Source organism: Heptranchias perlo, chromosome 19 (genome assembly GCF_035084215.1).
Source record: "Heptranchias perlo isolate sHepPer1 chromosome 19, sHepPer1.hap1, whole genome shotgun sequence".
In the NCBI taxonomy this organism is placed as follows: Eukaryota; Metazoa; Chordata; class Chondrichthyes; order Hexanchiformes; family Hexanchidae; genus Heptranchias; species Heptranchias perlo.
In genome coordinates, this window is record NC_090343.1 from 33,980,755 (window position 1) to 33,997,766 (window position 17,012).

The window sequence follows — 17,012 nt, forward strand, 5'->3', positions numbered from 1 at the left end:
GCAAGTGGAGAGTATTCCATCACACTCCTGACTTGTGCCATGTAGATGGTGGAAAGGTTTTGGGGAGTCAGGAGGTGAGTCACTCGCCGCAGAATACCCAGCCTCTGACCTGCTCTTGTGGCCACAGTATTTATATGGCTGGTCCAGTTAAGTTTCTGATCAATGGTGACCCCCAGGATGTTGGTGGTGGGGGATTCGGCAATGGTAATGCCGTTGAATATCAAGGGGAGGTGGTTAGACACTCTCTTGTTGGAGATGGTCATTGCCTGGCACTTGTCTGGCACAAATGTTACTTGCCACTTATCAGCCCAAGCCTGGATGTTGTCCAGGTCTTGCTGCATGCGGGCATGGACTGCTTCATTATCTGAGGGGTTGCAAATGGAACTGAACACTGTGCAATCATCAGCGAGCATCCCCATTTCTGACCTTATGATGGAGGGAAGGTCATTGATGAAGCAGCTGAAAATGGTTGGGCCTAGGACACTGCCCTGAGGAACTCCTGCAGCAATGTCCTGGGGTTGAGATGATTGGCCTCCAACAACCACTACTGTTTAGTGTCTGTTTCTTTGTGCCTTGGGGCTTTTAATACATGAAAGGCACTATCTAAATGCAAGCAGAAAATGCTGGAAACACTCAGCAGGTCAGGCAGCATCTGTGGAGAAAGAAACAGAGTTAACGTTTCAGGTCGATGACCCTTCGTCAGAACTGTTAGAGATAGAATCATAGAAAGGTTACAGCATGGAGGGAGGCCATTCGGCCCATCGAGTCCGTGCCGGCTCTATGCAAGAGCAATCCTGCTAGTCCAACTCCCCTACCCTATCCCCATAGCGCTGTAAATTTTAACAGATTTTAAGCAAATACAGAGCCGGGAAAAAGGGGGAGGGCAGGGAAAGAACAAAAAGGAAAGGTCTGTGAGGGAAAAAGTGATTCAATGACAAAAGGGTTGATGGTGCAAGGCAAAAGGAGGTGATAATGGGACAAACGTGGAAGCAAAAGACGGGTCCAGAGGAGATGTAAATGGTTCCAGAATGTCCAAGAGAAAATGCCAGCGATGGTTAAATTGTAAAGTTGTTAAACTCAATGTCAAGGCCGGAAGGCTGTAAATATATATGTATATAAATGCAATTTGTTACTGCACAAACATGTATAAGCATAAATCAACAGGCCTGATATCCCTTGGAGTTTTCATTGTTCGACACTGGTTCTACCCCACACTTATTGCACATTTAAAAAAATGAGATATAGAGGAAGAAAAGGATTTTAAAATGTTAATTCTGGCATACTTTGTTCTGAAGATATTTACAGGGTTGGTGAGCATGCAGTTTGTGTACTGAGATTACTGGCTCTGGATTCCTACAAATTAAAGAGCTGAAACAGAGGGGCAGTAACAGCATGAGCTTCTGCAATTAACCTTAAGAGTGTAAACTTGAATGATTTCAGAACAAATGGCATGGAGAGGAATGTGTTTTTATTGAAACAAGTACCAACCGCTGCTCATGTCATTAAAAAGGTAAAGAAAAAATATGCACCAACTATCTGATAAGTTTAGATAGTTTTACTCCAGTTTTTTAGGCAGTTCAAGTCCATAACACAAAACTATGCATGATTAAATGATTAGTTGCTCATGAGCAGAAGCTCTACTCAAAGAGGCCACAGGAATGACTGATGTGGGAAATAGAAAATTCTCTTTGTTGCCATACAGGCTGATCTTCTGAGGTTGCGTTCAATGCGTATTATTAGGGCAAGGAAACTAGAGCTTTATCTAACCAAGGGAATACTTGATGATGAACCTGGGTGCAAGATGGTGACTAACATCACATACTGGTCACTCACCATTTCATTGATAGAAAAAGTAAGTTTCACAGCAAATTCAAATAACTCCACTTAAAGGGGCATCATCACCAGAAATTAGACTTTGGAAATATTTTTGTGTTTGCCAATACATAAAATAATGACATAATTCACAATATGTTAACATGGCGTTGTATTTGTATGATGTCTGCATGAAGTTGCTTCCTTTTAAAAATCATTACCTTAAATGCAATTTTCAAATCATCATCCTGACCCACCTCCCTAAGTGATTTGGATGAGACTGTTGCTTGTTCTATCTGATCCTTCTCTTTTGTTCCCAGAAGTCTAATTGACCTGGGATGTCTAGTCATCCTAATCATAATTCTGAAAATAAAGACAAGCAGATCTGCTGCCTTTTGATTAGACCTGATAATGCTAAGAAAATGCATCTGGACACATCCTGATTTCCCTGTGGCTGGTTCCTCCTTTAACCTACTGGACTCTGTGAAGTACATTGACTATGATCATTTACTTTGCATTTTCCTATTTGTGGTATAATTAATTTCAGTTACTTTTTGATATGGTTATTACCCCTATTAGTCAAAGCTAATGTCTAAAAATGAGCTTGTATCTTGTGCAGGATAATACCCAAGTTTAAATTCTTACACAGTGGTGATTCACCATTACCTTTAAGACAACAATAATCATTTATTGTTTCCATACACACTTTTTAACTATATGACAGTTGAGGAAACATGCATAAGTGTAGCCACAGCAGTGAATATAATAGCATCAGAAACTCTTCAACTCTTCTTCTCATGGGATTTTAGCACCAGTGCTGTTTATAGTGGTACTGATCTTCTTCCCGTAATAAATCAGAAAGTTTCTCTCTGCAGGAGTACTATGTACACAGATGAGATTCTCATTAGAGTGTCACTGCAGTCCTTAAAGCGTTAATCCATCTTCCTTGCCCAATATAAATCATCTTAAAGTGTCGGTGTAAGGAATGTGAAAAGTATTGAGTTCAACAGAATTTTTGTAAGCGATAAACACTAGCATTATTTCTGTATGTTATGGAGGGGGTGGGGGTGGTGAGGTGGTACTGGGTAAAGAACCAAACCCCCACCCCTGAACCTGGCTTGTTTGATTAACTGGAACCTCTGCCAGATTCTAATCACTTAGTTTGGATTTCTTTTTTGGCGAAAATGAAGATGACACCATGAAAACACCTGTACCTGCTTTATTACAAAAGAAACTTTCAACAAATCTCCACTGATGGCTGAGTGTGTAAAGGCACTGCCTGGTGTAGTGGTGAGCTATACAAATTGGAAGGTCCCAAGTTTGATTCTCAGCCTGTGTTGAATTACTGATTTCAGCTGGAATATCACAATTGGCCTCTGTGCCCCAAAGCTAGAGTTCTTGCTCGTGATTGCTATTCAGTAACCCCTTCTGGATTAACTGTGCATGTTGATATTGGGCAAGAACAGAATTGGACATAGCTGTGATGCCCTCAATAGTCAAATGGCTTGCTGATACTCATATGCAGGCTCACATATGAAGAATGGCCACTTGGGTAGGGTACTGGAAGGTGACTGTACAACCATACCCCAGCAAATGTCCTGGTAAAGGAAATTTGTCATCTGACTTCTACATTTTATTTTCACCTAATAACCCTAACCCATTGGATTTCAAAATGCATGGTTTGTCTATATACAGATTAAGTCCACTGCAAATTCCATAATGGGATCTAATCATGCAATAATTATCTCCTCAAGTTGTAGTCACAATATATCTTGTGATAGTCATTATATAAAGCCTGGTTTGTGGTCTGACCCTATCAACTTACAAGTGTGAGAATAACTTTCAGTTGGTAATCAGCTTGTGAAGCTGGCTGGTGGGTATCTGCGACAGAATACCTGACTGGATCAGTCTTGTACTATGGAACATTACCTATCATGGACTGACATTAATACGCACCAGGAAGGTTTCTGAATCCCAAATCGTCCTGACCTGATGACTGAAAGAGGCAAAGGGAAAGCTTGCAAGAAAGTGTGAGTTGTGACTAGAAGTCATATAGAAAATAAATATTGCACAGTACTCAATAAACACACAAGAAAGCAACTTCTTCAAATGTCCTTACAGAGTTTATTTAGCCTGATGTAGAAAGATCAGAAACAGTTCATTTTCATAAAGCATAAAAAGAGCACTTTTTGTTCAGAGTTGTGCTTGGAAAAAATCTAAATATATATTTTTTAATCATATAAATAGTTCTCTTTAATAAGTGCATCAGTTTGTTTTTCTTTATACATATCCACTTTTTTTTTCTGTATTATAGATCATTATCATTGGAGAACCCAGTCTGACAAAAACGAGCCTTTCTCAGGGCTTGTGTCTCAGTGGATCAACACTACAAGCAGTTTCAACTTAAATTCAATACAGACAGTACAAGGACGACTGTACTAAAACAAAAGGCAGTCTGTCGCAAAATTATACATCAGTAAGGTTCAGATAATGAATAGGTTTCAACCAATAAAAAAAAGTTGCAATATTTTAGTGACAAACAATTTCCATTCAGTACAAGAGTACAATCTTGAACGATTCTATTCAATGCCAGGAAATAGTTTCTCAGGTTTTATTTTTAAAATAATAATTGCTTGATGGAAATGCAAAGAAAACTTCATTTTTTTGGAAGTCAGTGCATAAATATATGGCTGGCATTTTCTCTCAATTTCCAATGTTGCTTTGCTACTTAATAGTTTATATTTACCCATTTATCTCTTTTATATACTGATTAAAAGATGCAATAAATAAGTATCAAATCAAAGCATGAGAAACCTTAATTTGTGGTCTCTGCATTCTAAACATTTACATGATACTCTTCTGAGGCATATTGGGGGATCTTACCTATCAATGGTATTGAATATATAAAATTGTATGCAGTTGGAGAAGAGGCATGTTAAACAGTACCTCAGAGTAAGGTGATTTTGACTTGACCAATTTTGTTGTGGCTATCGCCATATTAGAAAACAGCCAAGTTCAATCCGAAATCTTTCTGTACCATCTAAACTGTTCAGAAATTGGAAGCCAGAAGGCAGAACAGCATTTAGCGGGTAAATAATCTGTACAAAAAAAAGTGGAGCATTTTTTCAAAAGAACAGCCAATACAACATGAAACCATACTCCTTAACAGATTACTTCGGGCTGAATATTTTACATGTATATACAGTGCTTCATGTCTTCATAATAAAAATTGAAGTGCAGTTTCTTCTAACTCCTCTAATGTACTCTTAAACAATGTGACTTCCCCACCCCCCAAGCCTCTGGGCTTCAATTAATGTGAATATACAATTGGATTTTTAAAAAAAGAATGTAAGAATATTTATATACAACATGCAGTTGAGTTATAAAATGACTGAATAAGTATTAGCAGGCTATATATAGACTTAAGTAAACTATAATGGGTACAGAAAGTAACCAGAGGAGTACTGTTGTCAGCCATTTTGAATATCTCCAGTTATTGTTACATAAAGGGCAATGTTATAAAAGGTTCTCAGACTTAACCATTTCATTGCCTCATTGTGTGTGTTGAAAAGCTCCTAGTATGATACAAAGTTCTGGTTGTCCTGATTCGATATTTAAAATTGATTTTTGTTTACTAATTGCTACATGACCTGATTATTTTTGATTAATTCTGGTAAAAGTTTTGAGTGTGCCAGTTGTTCTTCATTCACAAAACAACATACACAGGCATGAAATTTTATTCAATACATAAACATGGAAGAAAAAACTCAATCGATGGGCTTTCAGCAGCCCTTTTGTCATTCCAAATCTGTCTATGAGTTCGTGCTGGTGCTAAACATATTTGTACTACCACTGTGACAACCTTGGTACCCGGGGACAGACCAATGTCAGGTACAAGACGTGGCTAAAGATTCAGTTTCTTGAATACGAGCAGAATCTTTTAATTACTCAAATAAAAAAAAAGCCCATCCACAATTAAATGCTCTTTATATCTATTAATGACAGCATAGTGAGAATGTTACCGTCTTACTGTAGTCTTTGCATTACTAATTAGGTCACTTCATTTTCCATCCATAACTACAGTATTGTACTTTCTCCTGCACAACTGCTTATTAACAAGCAAATAATATTAGAAGACTTAACAACAGGTTTGTTAGTAGCTAATTCTAATTTTGAACAATACAGATACCAGAGCTATTGGGCAGTATCCAGATATCAGTATGTAGTCCAGACTTTGTAGGAAATTCCTTTGTAACATATTATAATAGTCCTCCCTGTGCCTGGTTCCAGCTATTTTAATTATACTGAAACTATACCCTATCCCTTATCCTTCATCATGTTTAAGTCTAACAATTAGAATCAATGTACAATTAAATAATGGAACATGGGTATCATGTTTTCATAATCTCCTATCCAATTTTAGGCAATTAGCATTTATTTTTGCATGGTTTATTTTTCAATTCAAATTTTCTCCGTTTCAGTGGAGGACTCATGGCTGGCTGCTTTGGCAGCTGAAGGATTAGTTCTTTTTTTTTGGCTGCATGTCCTTGCAACTGATGTCAAACATCCGGGTCTTATACATATGCAAATGTACTATTATGGGGAACGAGAGCTGCTCGTCACTAGTTAAGTTGACTAGCTGCATATTTTTGGATGGTTTTACTTCAGACTCCAGTCTCGAACTGAACTGCAGACTTCATCCCACTCTAGCACACAGAAATCAATAGGATTTCATGGGAATACACTAAGCTGCACTGAAGTATGCAAGAAGCTTATCCTGACAGTGCTGCAATGATCCTTGCTTCCCAGGACACCTCTACACATGGCTGAGCCATGCTGATCATGTCTGTGCACCTATAACAGGCCAAAACTAATGAGGTAAATATTATCTCTTGCGAAAAATGAAATCCATGCTTCCCAAATCTGTCTTTCATGGAATTTTGGAAGCTGCAGGATGACACTTGGCAAAATTATGACACTGGATGTGGATTGGGGAGGATAGTCTGGTAGTGGGAGGCAATGATCAGTAGCCTAGGGTGCAACGTTACTTACTAATAGAAAGAACTTTAAGATGATAGAGCTGGACAATTGTTATGTTGCTTTTAACACTTACACACTAAGGAGCTGAGCCATTTGCATAGAATGACTGGTCTATGCCATGAGCTAGCTTTTTAGATCCTTAGTCCAAATCCTTTCACTCTGAAGGAGAAAGGAATCTAAAGTAAAAGATCCAACATGCCCGAATTAAATTCAATAGAATTTAACTTCACAGCACAGGCCTACTCAAATTGCCAATGACCAGCACTATCATTGAAAAGTCAGTACAGTTGATTCTTATCCTTTGCTTCAAATTTTATTTATTTAAAGATGCAGCACCCCATTGGCTTGAATCTGTGATCTAAATGTATTTGCCAAGTACATTTTATCCTTTCAACAATCGTATCTTTTTACGTCCAAATGTGGACATAGTTAGAGATACGATCTTTGCTGGCATGCATCAAACGTTATTTGTAAACAGACCTGCTGGCAACTAGGACGGACGCCAGAGCACAGACATGAGAGTGAAGTACTGGACTAACTGGCTCTTTTAGTCACATGCTCCCAGCCATCAGCATGACTGTAAACAGAGGCTTGCTGTCAAACCGATTTGGTGACTCACAAGTTGAAGTTTTTAATTTAACAATATCTTGGCATCGGAATTGAAAGAAAATTGCAATTTTTTGGGGAGGATGAATGCACTCTGCAATTACATTCAAAGCTCACATTTAAAATGATGAAGTTCTGCAGGTTTTACTTAATACTTAGATGAAATATTAGTCTGGGTGCTTTATAGCAAAATGGTGGGTAACTGTAATCAAAAGACTCCTAAAGTACAACTTTCATCATTTTAATCTACTTTATTTTGGAGGTAAGCCAAAAAAAATCAAACTACTGCAGTCATGTTGGCACATATCTAAGGGATTTGCAATATAAACATGGCAAGCATATGAAATCCAGGGCAAAAAGCTATTCACTTAGAAGGAGTTTCTGGGTCGACAGAGGAAGACTATTTCACTTTACAAAACCGACTATAATGGCTGCAGTTTTAATTTCTCATTTCTGTGTACAAATGAGGTATTCAGCTAAGTGTGGCCTACCTTTCCTGCAGGACTCACATGTACAGATGGATAATGCTACAGACAAAAGGAGTGAAAGAACTTTCATTTCCGAGTCAGGTTGCAACATTAAATAAAGTCAAACCACAACCGTATCATCAAAGCACTCCTTGGTCTAGTGCATCTTTCCCTTCTGCCATAAAAAAATATTACTTGCTTCACGCTTTTCATGTCAAAACTGCATTTTAACTGCTGTTTTTGATACCCATAAGCGAATTCCATAAGCTGCCCCGTAGCTTTTGCAGTTATTGTTACTTGCAAAGTGTAATGGATGATTGATTGATGGACGAGTGCTGACACATCAATGAAGCTATTTCGACCAGCATCTCTATCAAATGATGCGCGGGGTATATTTTCTGCCCACGCCTCATTACCTCAGAATGACATTTCTGAAACTTCATTTTCTTTTTTTTCCTTCTCCCCAAAGCATGATACTTTTGTATTCTGAACCTGGCTGTGCGTGCCCTGAGAAAAGCAATTTTGCTATTATGTCCGACTGGAGTTTGACTGACATAGTCCCTGGGAGGTGAATGACAGATTTTTTATGCTGGGTTTAAGAGGGCTACAGAATTTATTTTGTAATACAAAAGACTGAAAGGCTTTCCTGTCAGGCATCATTCAGTCACAACCCACCACGAGCTTCTCCTATGCTCGTTTCTCTATGTCTAACCTCCCCGGTCTACTCCCCAGGTCTGCACAAGACACAGAACAATCAAATCCATCTGCTGTCTGCCCGCCTTGATCTTCACCAGTGGACAAGGTTTTCTTTGCCCCTAAGGACTCTATCCACTCTGCATTATACAGGATAAGGAGATGATTTCTACACTAGAAATATACAATAACTGTGTCAGTAGTCAGTTGTATTAAAGCAAAATGAGATTTGTGGCTGCAGAATTTTCAGTGACGACTGATTTTATTGAATTGTTATTGAACATGGTCACAAAGCATCACATAACCTTCAGACGTAAAGAGGCATCTCTGCTCCGTGGAGATTCAATGAGAAACTTGAAATGATATATAATGCCCAATTAAAGAGGATGGATGGGAAAAAAACACAACAAAGGAAGAGGGGCTGCATGACAATGAAATGCCAGCATGATCCAATCAGAAGCAAACTCTTGGGATTAACTCCTTACGGGTTATGATCAGTCAGAATGGGGGAACCATAAATCAGTTGCTCTCAATTCTGGCCATCAGATTGCTCTTGAGCACAAGTAGGTATAAGCAGAGTAGAGCACAATATCCTTGAGAAAGTGCAAGTCTCCACCAAATCTGATGGCAAGAAGTGCAACCTAAAAACTAAGAAATTATACAAAACAAATGGCTCAGTTAATGATTCAAAATACCAAAATAAAGATTTTATTTTCCACCTATTTAAATAAAGACTATTGTATCTCCCTCTTTAGGTCCCCATGCGTCATACACCTTTCCCTGCCCAGGGTGGCAAACTGTATGTAGGATTATGCCAATGGTTCTCAATTAAATGGCACTTAATAAATGGCCACTAGGATTTGCATATGGGAAAAACGGTCTGGACTGACATGCCTTCTGGGTTCCCTGTCTACCTCTGGGAAAGTGTCTTGTTTTTGCTTAATGCTTCCTGCAACAGCTCTGTAGGTATCAGGAACTCATTGTGCAAGGGTTGGTAGTTCTGGACCTTTTCTAGCTCTCTACTATACAGTGTGTTGATGCACCAACAAGGTTTGTCACTGGGCTGGGTGATTGAAAAGACATTTAGAATTACATTCACAGCTCTTTATGTATTTTCAAAAAAATTATTTGCCATCCATCTCTGCCACTGTATACATGACCAAGAAAAAAAGGCATTACGGCCTAGAATTTGGATCGTGCCTTAATTGGGGTTCAATCCCAGTGCAGTACATGCAGTATGCACCTAATGCAGCTGGCGGTAAGTGGGGGGGGGAGGGGAGAAGAGGGGCCGCGGGAAGGGAAGAGAGGCAATCGGAGGTGGTGAGGGAAAGGAGGCAATTGGGAGGGTGGGAGGGAAGCGAGGCAATCAGTTGGGGGGGGGCGGATTCGGGGCTGTCAGCGGCCTGTGAATTTAATGTGGAGCCAGGAGGAGCACTCCTTTAAAACGGGAACATTACTTTGAGGTGTAATGACATTGAATTAATATTAGATGTAGGAGCTGAAGAGAATATGGTCCATTCGACCCAAATCAAGTAAGTTCAAACCATTGGGTAGTTATGCTATACGAATAACTGCCACAGTTACATATTACATACCTGCAACTGCTTAGTTTTGCAATAAATGGACCTTTTAGATTCTAAGTACCCAATCAAGGCACTTTTAAATTGATGCTAAATTGCCAGGCAATGACACTTTAACAGAAACCTGTAACCTCTGATTAGTTCTCTCCACTTTTATCTTTATCAGTGAGCCACCAGTCAGCTAGTTAGAAGGCTAATAGGACGGAAACTCTAATTTTTTGCTGGCTCCAATAGCTACTATGGGGACCCAGGAGAATTGTGTCCAGGACACTGTTGGGAGGCTTAGATTTCTCCTCTTCTACACTGTCAGGGGTCGTCAATAATGGGAGTAACATGTGGCTGCATCTGATGTCACAATACATTATCAGTGCAAAAGCATCAGCAGAGAATTGGATTTATTTTTATGTGACTATTGTGTTGGATATACAAATCTAAACCATCCAATCAGACGTTTACAGATATTCTGCGAAGTGAAGTTGTTACATGGTATTTTTGCATGATTTGGGAATATCTAATTAAATATGATGAATTACAATGGCTTTTCAAATGTTCAAAAAGATTACCAGGTAAGAAGTTCAAATGATAAATGTAGGAATCACGAGGCAATAAGCAGCTGTTGTGCAGTGAGCAAATACTGCAGCTACATCCTTCAGTCACATGCTCCCAGCCATCAGTGCGACTGGGATTTTTATTGGCGATCAAGCTCTTTATTAGAGTGAGGAGCTGTTTTGTTTGCAGATCATACTCATGGATTCCTACTTTTATTACTATTATATTACCTGCTAAATTTATAAGAAGAAAATGACAAATAAAGCCTGTTGCGTCTGCTCCATTATGGAACCCAGGCTCCTTGAAAGAAAATTACTGAGTCATTTTGAGACAAAAACTTAAGGATGTGTTATTTAATTGACATTTATCATCAAGTTAGGCTGATTACATGATCCCAGAGCAGTGTTGTGAATGGTAGCTGATGAACTATGTAATATAATAATACATTTAGCTTTTCAGTGGTGTTTTAATATATCGTGACATTGCTCCTGATCAATTGGGAGGAATGGCCACCAGTGTGAGAAAGAGGTATCAAATTATTGAGATCTGAATCTGAGTCTGGTGAGGCTCTGAGCAGCTGTAATTCTGTACGCTATATCTGATAACAATAGACCTGGTGCAGCAGGGATTATTTATAAATATTGACCAGATTGATGTGCGGAGAGGGATCTTTTTTTTTGCATTATTCACTTTTATCATTTCTTGGGATTTCTTCTGCTTGAGAACACAGATTGTAAATCCTTTGCATATTAACGGCAACTTGACTAAAGAGATCTACTCTATGAGGAGTCTTGAGGCTACATTCCGAGAGCAGTGAACTCTCTCAAAACAATTTGAAAGCACGCAATCATATTAATATTGATTACCGTAAGAAAAGTAGGATGTAGCAGCATGGAGTACTGAAGTGGTACCTGACACACAATGCCCTGGGATTACACAAGGTTACATATGGACACGGCTTAATATCGGCAGGTACGGTTATCAACCAAAAAGATGTGGGAGTAGATTTTCAACTTGCCACCGGGCATAAAACTGGTGTTGCAGATTGGCCGCCTGTTATAGAAACTGGCCAATTTTCATTATTGGGCGGTTTCTATAACGGGCAGCCAATACGCAATGCCTGAGCGGCAAATTGAAAATCTACCTTGTAGCGTCAAATTTGGAGCCAGGGCCACAGCAAGAACAAGATAAACATTGTGTGTTTCTACATTTTTTTTTAGAAATACTTTTTGACAGAAAAAAAATGTTTACCACTGAGATACCCACAATGTAGTAATTGCATATTTATTGCAAACTTGTGCTGGGAATGAGAGCAGAATAAGAGGCAGCTTCACTGTGTGTCAGGCACAGTCTTGGACCTGAGATGATGAAATGGCAGCAATGGAGTCAAATGGTGCTGAGAGTCACATACTAAAGGTCCTCCTGGTCTCATAAAAAATTGTTTTACCAAAAGAATTTAGAATAAGGGTGTCGAATTTATTTTTAATTAATAATGAAGGTAGGAAAGAAAAGGGCTGTGTACTGATTTGAAACCTCTGTGCAATACTGGCCTGCTCCTCTTGGCCTGTGGCTGAAATGAATCCTTAGTCTCCGTCAGTGAAAATAAACAAGAAACCCATTGAATAACACAGAGCTTTTTAGACATTATTTGTACCGTGTATATTGGTAGGACTTGCCTCCTGGAACTTCAGAGCAAGCCAAAGGACAAGATAGCACCAGACAAAATGGAGAAAAGCTTAATTTGAAATGATCATTAATAATAAAGTGTGGTATAAATTGGATACATGTAAGTGAGTATGAAAGCAAAAAGAAAGAATCCCATTTTCGAGACAGGCCTCTTAAGCCCAGGGCACCTGCATTTATGAAATCAGACTTTTCTGAATGGGATATGTGTTTCAAAAACTACAGCTTGCTGATGAGTATCCTCCATACACCAATGCTGTATCTAGGGAAGGTGTTAGAACATCGGAGGGTTAACACTGACTTGTACAAGATTGATTGGTCTTAATAATAAAAAAAAGCATTTGAACATTCTAAAAATAAAAGTTGCATTAAAAAGGCTGATACATTTGTCCAGTCGTGTAGAATAAACCGAATACCTGATGTGTGCGCCTGTGGTATTTATTGAACTCCTAGCTGCAACATCATCACTCATTTGTGACTTTGTCTCTTGTGACTTTATCAGGGATAAATGGAGATGCATTCCCTATACCTCAGGTGCCTGCCATGCAACCTGCATTATAGCTTATACTGTCTGTGGAAACAAGAAGGTTTCAGTATTGAACTGCAGTTGTCTGCTCCCTCATGATAAGTTTTTTTCCCCTCCTTCTGTTGTAGGTTCATACTCGGTGTGATGTAGGATGTCGGAGGAGGCCATTTTTTATACAGAGGCAGCAGCAGACTGATTCTCCTGGCAGCAAAAGTGTCTGTGTTAGTCCTTGCTCCTACCCACAAAGAAGCTGATTCTGTGCACTATTGCAGCAGATGATTAACAGTGTACAAGGTTTTTTTCCTCTCTGGCTGGACCTCGCTCAACTGCTTCATCAGTCCCTTTCTTCTTAGTTAGACAGATTGATCCCTTGTGCTGTTAAGACTGGAGTGGGAAACCCAGGTGCAACATTGACATCTGCACTGGCTACAAAGCATCTCCTTCATACAGAGAGGCATATGGGCCACAGCCCCGATTCAGCCATAATTCAATGTCAGCGTCAGCAGTAAAGACATTAGTGTCCAATGTGATTGTATCTTTGCATTAAACTTGGGCATTAAAGTTTGAAAAATTGTACCTTTTTTGCCATCAGGAGTAACCAATTGACGAAATAAGCACATCAATGTTCCCGGCCATTATCCCCTACAGAAACACTTTGTTATATGTGCTGCAGATAAGCAGCAGGGAGTAGAGAGCCAGAGCACAGTTTATCAATGAAAATCTAATAACATCCATAAGAATCGAGCTGAAAAATCAATACTTCATTACCAAATTGTTCGTGAGAATGAAGAGTAATTGCAGGAGTTGAGTGCTCTTTGCGGTCAGAGCACCTGGAGTTCAATGTCGCAGCTGAAGTGATGCAGGAGAGGGCCTGGTAAAGGATGCCTGGACTGCAGATTGTGATCATTGTTTACCTTTGCCCTGAGGAGAAGAAAAAGGGATGACATTATTACTACATTTCAACTTGCTTTCTACTTTCTCCTTAACTCTCTAGACGTCAGTAATTAAAAAACAAAGTTCCTTCTTTGAAGTCTTGCAGCATTTTGAAAAACTGTCCGTGGATTCTGTGAACAGCACAGCGCCGGGTAATTTTCCTGCTTCCCATTCATCACTCGAGAGCGTTTCACTGATCTAGGTTTGAAATTCATGAGGGATCTCCAAGCGACATCAGCTGAGGCTGAAGTGTCCTCACCGACAATTACAGGCTTTCAGGGCTCTCTGCTTCACACAAGCTGGATGCTCATGTGTACTCTAGAATTGGAGGGTTAATGACACCAACCAAGTGGGTTGGGCCTCACCAGCTGGAGTAACTCTTTAAGCACTGAATGCATTTCCCCCAACACAGAAAATTCTGTTTTAACCCTTTAAGTTCTACTGGTTTATCCTAGCAACATTTAAAAAGGCACACTTTCAAACTTTATATTTTTCTATGCAATTTTCCTGCACATTTAATTGACTGCTACCCTGTTTAAAATTATTTTCCTTTTCATTGACAAGAGTTTTGATCACAGAAAGACAATATCAGCCCAATGCTCATTAAGGCACACTGCTTTGTAATTTCGTACATTTTAATGCACTATCCTTGCTTTGCATTCTACAGCAAATTCTAGCATGTGAACATTATTTCTCTGCTAACCGATGTTTCTACAAAATTGTTTACAGAGCAGCAAACCGCACCAGAAAGTGACAGAAATCTTTGCAGAATTAAAAGAAAAAATTCTATCATCTTTCTTCCCTCATTTTTCAAAATCCCCAACTGCTTCTGGGGTAGGGGTATGTGGGGGCCGGTTGCCCTTCAGTATCTCATCAAAATGTGTGACCCAATTTTGGAAAACTATTGGACTGCAAGGGGCATCACAACTAAACCCAATCCTGATCTCACCCAAAGTCCAGACTTGTGCATCTTCCAGCAGTTGTCTCTGGATAGCAATCAGGATGTGGATCTCTGGTTGCTTCATTCCCTTCCCTACTCCAGGGATTTGAAAGCTATTTGTAGCACCTCTACTGTTTTCTTGGCTGAGATCTGCTAACTCAGCGCAGACTGGAGACCTCGGTTTGTATGGCTCAGTACCACATTGTTGCTATTAACTGACCTTTCACAAAACTGGAACTGCTTGTTAATTCAGTGACTATGTCGTATTCACTCAAGGTAGGTGTTTAAATAATACTGTGCATCATAAAAATCTCTTATGCAAAAATAATTTGGAAAATGATATTGCAGAACTACTGCAAACATTTTTGAAAATCTTGGCCAGTCTCTATTTCACAGCATCTGTAAAAATGATCTGCTCATTTATAAAGCTCAAGATTATCAAATAGAACAAAAGAAAACATAGAAACATAGAACTCCTTCGACATTTCTGAAGAGAGTAAATGTCTGTTCACTCCCATATATGTATTTTATCTCATTCCCGTGGAATGATTGTCCATATTTTCATAATTGTGACATTACAATGGCTCAGTGATATCACCCTAAGAATTGTAGTATTTTCTTTTGGTGCTTTTCACTCTATTAAAAAAATTAAAAATCAATTTTTAAAAGGAGTAGTACCGTGAATAATCTCCAGAGACTTCTTCGCACCTCTCTGTGAAATACATTGGTTTTATTTCTGCTTATGAAGCCCCTGAGTAATCCAGTCAGCCTCGGACATGAAAATAAAAATTGTGTGTCGTGGAGTAACCTCTGGTTATTTTTGTGCAACAATACAACTGCAATCCTCCGGCAGTTAGAAGGATTCCTTGGACAGTGAAACCTGATAAACCAGTCTAACAGCTGTCTAATCTGCACTGGTAACAAATCATTTTAATAGGAAAACTATGCACTAAATCAAGAACGAGGTAGAGAAAATAGAATAAATTCAGAAACACTGCTGCTGGATACCCTCTGGCTGCTTTAATTGGCAAATGCCTTGCTATAACTTTCAATACTTGCGTTTGTTGCAAACAAGATTGGCCTTTTCCTCCAAACATATTCAGGAGGAAACTGAAAGGGTCATTTTGTGATTCTGGCTGAAATGTTGTCTCCAATAAGTATTTTAACCAGGTATACAAGCACCCAGGGTACAACACACAGTTGTAGCCTGGGTCCTGCTGAGCTGGAGGACTAAGGATTTTCATTAATTTCTTTCATATTGTTTACTGTATTTTTTGAATTTTACAAAACTTAGTTTTAAAAAACCTAATTTATTAAAATAACTTCAAAACAGAAAAACCGAGCTTTAAATACAATCACACTCGTTTACAACAATTCCTGATAACATATTCTTAAAACTGTAGGCCCTCGTAACAGCTACATTAAAAAAGAAAATATTTGAAAATGTCCAATCTAATTAAATTTATAGTTCATAAATCACCTATTAGTGCTGCAGCTTGAGCTATCATTTATCTCCCTCCCCAGTTGTCAAAGAATAATTTTAGTTCTCTGCTGCCTTTCCTGAACTATTCTTATCTTAGGCCATGCTATTCTGAAGATAGCCACTAGGAGGCATGTGAGAATCATTCACTGACAGTGCTTTTTGTGTGGAGGAAGACTGGCATCTTTCCCCACACAATGGGCGAGATTAGGTACCTGGACCCAAAGTGCAGATTCACTACTGTCACTCAGGCACAGTGCCCCCAATCCCTCGCAATTGTTTTCCCCTTAAAGTGACACCAGTGATGTGCTGATGTGGGTGCATTTCAGGTTTGTTCAGCCGTTGCCTTAGTTACAGAAAACTGGCACCTGTATGCGGGTAGGAAGCACTGGCAGCAGAATAAAGCCAGTAGAGGTTAGCTTCAAAGTTTTTGCTTATGTAAACAGGGAGCGGGATTCATCTTAAAGAGACACTACAGCCTGGCGAAGTATTTTGTTAAAGGGGCACTTCAGTCCAGTTAAGTGAGACATTTACCAGATTTTAAAGCAAGGGTTAGCATAAGGCCAGAATCAGGTGGGATGTGATTTAATTGCATCAGTGATTAGATCTTTAAATTTTTAGTTAAAATTAGCCCACACCCACCCTAACAATGAAAAGAAATAGTCATTACTGCATCAGATATATTGGCTGTTACAAGACATAC

General features: G+C 39.1%; 1 protein-coding gene across 1 annotated transcript in view; it reads right to left on the reverse strand.

Moving 5' to 3' along the window:
• Positions 1–3,913: 3,913 nt before the first annotated feature.
• Positions 3,914–17,012, reverse strand: part of LOC137335300 (teashirt homolog 2) — a 367,783-nt gene continuing 354,684 nt past the window's right edge. Inside the window, exon 3 of the mRNA XM_068000607.1 lies at positions 3,914–13,877. The gene's annotated coding sequence lies outside the window, so the exon portion shown is untranslated. The remainder of the gene's footprint in view (positions 13,878–17,012) is intronic.